Genomic DNA, 6488 nt, shown 5'->3' on the forward strand with positions numbered 1-6488 from the left:
AATATAGTAATTCAACACTTTCATACATCACCCAGTGCTCAGCACAGCAAGCGCTCTCCTTAATCCCCATCACCTATTTCACCCCATGCACCCTCTCTGCTAACCCTCAGTTTGTTCTCTAAAGTTGAGTCTTTTTCTTGATTTGCCTCTCTTTCTCATTTTCCTCCCTTTGTTAGTTTGTTTTGTTTCTTAAATTCCACATATTAGTGAAATCATATGGTATTTGTCTTTCTCTGACTCATTTTGCTTAGCATAATGTACTCTAGCTCTGTCTATATCATTGCAAATGGCAAGATTTCATTCTTTTTCTTGGCTAAGTAATATTCTATTGTGTATATATACCACATCTTCATTCATCAGTCAATGGACACGAGCTGTTTCCATAATTCAGCTATTGTAGATAATGCTGCTATAAATATTGGGGTGCATGTATCCCTTTGAATTAGTATTTTTGTAGTCTTTGGGTAAATACCTAGTAGTGTAATTGCAGGATCATAGCGTAGTTCTATTTTTAACTTTTTGAGGAACCTCCATACCATCTTCCAGAGTGGCCACAACAGTTTGCATTCCTAATAGTGTAAGGGGGGTTCCCTTTTCTCCATATTCTTGCCAACACCTGTTGGTTAGCATTTTTCACAGAGCTATACCAAACAATCCTAACATTTCTATGGAATCACAAACACCCTGAATAGCCAAGGCAATCTTGAGAAGAAAAAGCAAAACTGGAGGCATGATTCCAGATTTCAACCTCTATCATGGAGGTAGTATGGTACTGGAAAAAAAAATAGACACAAATCAAAAGAACAGAATAAAAAACCCAGAAATGAGCCCACAACTATATGGTTAATTAATCTTCAACAAAACAGAAAAGAATACCCAATGAGAAGAAGACAGTATCTTCAACAAATGGTGTTGAGAAAATTGGACCACAGCATGCAGAAGAATGAAACTGGACCACTTTCTTACACCATACACAAAAAGAAATTCAAAATGGATTAAAGGCCTAAATGTGAGAGAGGAAACGATCAAAATCCTAGAGGGAAACACAGCAGCAACCTCTTTGACACCAACCATCACAACTTTTCTAGATATGTCTCCTGAGGCAAGGAAAACAAAAGCAAAAAAAAAAAAATAAACTATTGGGACTTCATCAAAATAAAAAGCTTCTGCACAGCAAAGGAAATGATCAGCAAAACTAAAAGGCAACCTACAGAATGTGAGAAGGTTTGCAAAAAACATATCCAATAAAGGTTAATATCCAAAATATATAAAGAACTTGATCAAACTTAACACCCTGAAAACAAATAATCCAATTAAAAATGGGCAGAAGACATGAATAGACATTTTTCCAAAGAAGACATACAGATGGCCAACAGACACATGAAAAGATGCTGGATATCAATCATCAGGGAAATGCAAATCAGAACTCCAATAAGATACCATCTCACACCAGTCAGAACGGCTAAAATTAATATGTTTCATAAATTGCACACCTTCCTCCCATTCTGATAAGGTCTTCTTTCTCTCATCTAGAATAGACTCTTCATTATATGCAAGTGCACTTTCAGGCCCCTTGAGATAGAGGACTTGCCCAATGACACACAGCAATAGCAAAATGAGAACTCACTTCTCCTGAAGCTGATCCCACAGTGGTATGAGAGATGCTCATGTGGCTGCACTCCTTGGTGGCTGTGCAGGTGCTGGATAGGGGAACTGGAAGCCAATGCTGGTCAGCCCTGGAGCCTCATTGGCTATAGAAAGAGGGCTGTACTGACTCCATTCCAGCATCATTTCTTCTTCATTTTTGCACCTGCCAAGGCCCCTAAACCCCATTACCCACTTCCTCCCCACTCCTAAATGCTCCAGTCCCTCAGCCTGGAAGCACACTCCTTCAAACAAGAACTTATTGATCTTGGGTATCAAAGGTTAATGCTCTCAGCCACCTTGGAGGATCTCTCAGTGAGTTGGCACATTCCCTGTGGATGAGAGTATTTGACACCTCCATCTGAAGGGCTTTGGAGGAGATGCTGGAACGCCACAGACACAGTGACTGGAAACTAAGACCATAACCAAGGTGGGAGGTGAAACCACAAGGATAGTGTCTCATTCGGAGCACTCACTCTGTGTTGGGCAGACCCAGGGCTTTGTCCAGTGAGAGCCTAGGCAAGGGCTTTATTCTCTCCGGCCTCGGTTTCCTCATTTGTAAGACAAAACAAAGATTAAAATAATAATAATAATAATAATGTCAACAAACAACTAGTTGTTGGTGCTAAACTATTCTCTCATTCAACAAATACAGATTTAAAGTTGAACTATATAAAAGTCCTGCCCCCACGTCATAACCCCATCCCTACCCCAACAAAGTCCATTCCAGAAAGGCAGTCAGCAAATAAAGGCATTAACAAGATACTATCTAAGAGTAATTATCCTGGAAGACAAAAAAATACGAAGTGTGGTGGGCCTGCCTTCTTGAGTCTGGTAGGAATTCTCTGCAGAGGCAGAGAATCATCCTTGGGAGAAGTGAAAGACATTTGGGCTGAGAGCCAGTATAAAACTTAAACATGGTCAAGACCATCAGGCCATGGTTATTGGCTGGGACTGCACACCACCATCACCTTAGGGAGCTTTTAAAAATCCCCATCCCCAGGCCCACACTCCAAACCAACAACACCTAAATCTCTGGCATTGGTACATTTTTAAATTCCAGACAATTCTGTGTAGCTGAGAGCGACATCTAGTGGTGTGAAGCACCTGCTTGACAATAAGTGCACGCACACATAAAAGTGACAATTATTAAAACAAGGCTCTTGTCCTTGAAATCACATTCTAGGAGTGATGGATTGGAAGCCTGGAAGTTGTTAGTACTCTAATGTTTATGGTCATGGGCTTCCTTGAGGATTACCTAGGTATGGCCCAGGATGACCTAGCAGCTGTGTCCCCTGGGGAGTGAGTCAATGTTCCCAGGACCCAGCATGCGTGGAAAGGCTGGTCTGGTGAGTGCCCCAGAGTAGAGTGAGGAGTGCTTACTGCTTTAAATGCATATGAAGCAGGCACTGAGTCAGATCAGAAGTCACAGACAGGCAATACCAGCCTGAAACACAATTTGTTTGTATGGTTTTTCTTAGAGATGTACTTACTTGCCAGTGTATAATAAAAACAAGTAATTCCTCACTAAATTGTGGATTTCCAACTTTTTCTGTAAAAAAAAGAGAGAGAGAGAGAATCTGGACACATCAGCCTACAATCCTGCAGACAACATTCCATTGAAGCTGAATGGTCATTGACCCCTTACGTGGGACCTGAGCTCAGCAGTCTCCAGAGCCCCTGCAATTGCATCTCTCATTTCTGTTGTAGCCAGGTCTCTGTGTGGTTTCAACCCAAATGTAGTCTTGGCATCTGGTTTTATGTATTTTTTTTTAAAGATTTTTATTTATTCATGAGAGACACAGAGAGAGAGGCAGAGACATAGGCAGAGGCAGAAGCAGGCTCCATGCAGGGAGCTCAGTGTGGGACTCAATCCCCAGACCTGGGATCAGGCCCTGAGCTGAAGGCAGACGCTCAACCACTGAGCCACCCAGGTGTCCCTGGACATCTGGTTTTAAATCATGGCTGTGCTTGTGATTAAAGGGTCATTTTCAAAAAGAAGGTAAAATCATAGCTCTCATACAGATAGAAAACGAGCACACAGGAGAGATTTTATTTATTTTTTTCAGTGAGGGATACAGATGCTACAACCAGTGCAAAGGGAAGTCTAAAGAACAAACGCATTTGTAGATCAGGAATACTGAGATAAATGCACAAATGGAGGCAAAACTGCCTCTTCCATGGTAGGTGAGAGAAGTCAATTTAACCTCCACAGGACTAGCATTTACAAGTCCAGAAGATGATTTTCCGCTGGCATGAGTTATCTTCAGAGGCAATGACAGGCACAGAGCCCCCCCCCCCCCCCCCCCCCCGCCCCCATAGAATCACAAGCCGATATTGGAAGGGGACGCTCTAGGCAATAAATAGTTTTCCATTGAAGCCAAAAATTTTTATCTAAATGGTAAACGGTATTTCCGGCCTTAAGCAATGCCTTCTAGTCCCCTGGCTCAGGGCCACACCCCTGGGCGGGATTGCTGAGCACAGAGTAGCACCACCTGCTTCTTACCCCACCTGTTTGAAATCTGAGCACCTGCTGGCCTGACAATGTGCTGGGGGACAGGGGTTGGCCTGGTCTGACAGGTGAGACTGCACTGAGACTGCCTCTGGAGCACCAGCCACACCTATCTGATTCCCCCACCAGCCTAAGTCTGAAGGCCCAGGGTGGGAAGCTCCTGTACCAATTTGCATGGTTCTGATTCCCCAAAATTTTCATCTCATTAGAGGCTTTACCTAGAGCTGTGATCTCAGTGCTGGCACACACTGAAACCACCTGAGGAGCTTTAAACAAATGACCTGAGAACCCATGCTCTGGCTGCCCCTGAGAGTCTGCCCTGAAGGTCTGCCCCAGACACCAGCATTCTTTGAAAAAGATTTATGGGGCACCTGGGTGGCTCAGTCTGTTGAGCCTCTGCCTTTAGCTTAGGTCATGATCCCAGAGTCCTAGGATTGTGCCCCGTGTTGAGCTCTCCACAAAGTGGGGAGCCTGCTTCTCCCTCTTCCCCTGTTTGTACTCTGCTTCCCCTTGCTTGTACTCTCTTGCAGTCTCTCAAATGAAAAAAATAAAATGATTTGTCTATTTATTTTAGAGGTGGCAGAGGGAGAGAGAGAGAGAATCACAAGCAGACTCCCTGCTGAGGGTGGAGCCTGATGTAAGTAAGGTTCAGTCTCACAACCCTGAGATCATGACCTGAGCTGAAATCAAGAGCTGGATGCCTAACCAATTGAGCCACCCAGGCACCTCAGACATCAGCATTCTCAAAAGTCCCCAGGGGATTCCAAGGTGAAGCCAATATTGAGAACCACTGGTCTAAAGCCACTTTTATCTAACAGTAAAATATATGCACAACACCTGGGATCTCATTAAAACTGCAGATTATGATACCCTAGGTCTGAGGTAGAGCCCAAGAATGTACGTTTCTTTTTTTTTTTTTTAATTTTTTTTGTATTTATTTATGATAGTCACACAGAGAGAGAGAGAGAGGCAGAGACACAGGCAGAGGGAGAAGCAGGCTCCATGCACTGGGAGCCCGACGTGGGATTCAATCCTGGGTCTCCAGGATCGCGCCCTGGGCCAAAGGCAGGCGCTAAACCGCTGCGCCACCCAGGGATCCCAGAATGTACGTTTCTAACAGGCTCTTCTGGAAGTCAACGCTGGCTGATCTGAGGATACAAGGAGAGTAGCAAGGGTCCAGACTGATTGACTTTTCTCTACCACCAAGTGGCAGAGGTAGGATACAGACAGGGTCACTGTTTCCTTCCAAGGAAGGCTATAGGTGACCTTCCTTCTCCTCCGTTTACTGAGACAGAGCAGAAGGGACAAAGCCTGGCATTGCCAGGCTTTCATCTCTGCACATCACCCTACTGCGTGTTGACATGGGATGGGTTTCAGGATGTCTGAGGGCCAGTCCAGAGGCAGCATCCAGCTCCAGGGAATTGGGTGAATCCCAGCAGGCTGACCAGAAGCTATTCTTTGAAAAGCTCTGTTCTACATTTCCTCCCCTTCCCCCCTCCTGCTTCTGTCTCTGCTCCCCTGCTGGCCTCCCAAGGAGCTCTGAAGGATTGAGTTAAACAGACCCTGGCTGTTTCTGTCAGTAATTGTCAACCAAGGACAATCCCACTGACTTCTCAGGAGGTCTGGGTAATGCCTTCAAAGAACCTTAATTGTCTAGTAACTCCTAGTGGGTTTAGGGGTTCGGGAGGGTAGTATGAGAATCTTGCCCCTTAGTGATGTCACTTTGGAATATAGGTGAGGGTGGTGGGGTGCGGGGCCAAAAACCAAGAAAAGAATTCTTGAGACATCTTTGGTGCAGAAAGGCAGTTTTATTAAAGCATGGGGACAGGATTCGTGGGCAGCAAGAGGTGCTGCCGCCCCAGGATTGTGAGGAGCTACTGATTATATACTTTGGGATTTGGGGAAGTAAAGGTAAGGGAAATCCCAACAGAATTTTCTTTCTTTTTTTTTTTTTTTAAGATATTTATTTATTTATTTATTTATTTATTTATTTATTTGAGAGAGAGTGCATGAGCTGAGGAAAAGGCAGCCTCCCCCACTGAGCACCGCCCCCTTGACAAGGTGGGACTCCATCCCAGGACCCTGGGATCATGAGCTGAGCCAAAGACAAACACTCAACCATCTGAGCCGCCCAACAAGATTTTCTTACCTTTAAAAAAAAAAAAAAAAAGATTTTATTTATTTATTCATGAGAGACACAGAGAGAGACTCCGTGAAGGGGGCATGTGGGACTCAATGTCGATGTGGGTCTACATGTGGGCCTCGATCCCGGTTCTCCAGGATCACACCCAGAGCGGAAGGCGGGGCTAAACCACTGAGCCACCCGGCCTGC

Source organism: Vulpes vulpes, chromosome 4 (assembly GCF_048418805.1).
Source record: "Vulpes vulpes isolate BD-2025 chromosome 4, VulVul3, whole genome shotgun sequence".
In the NCBI taxonomy this organism is placed as follows: Eukaryota; Metazoa; Chordata; class Mammalia; order Carnivora; family Canidae; genus Vulpes; species Vulpes vulpes.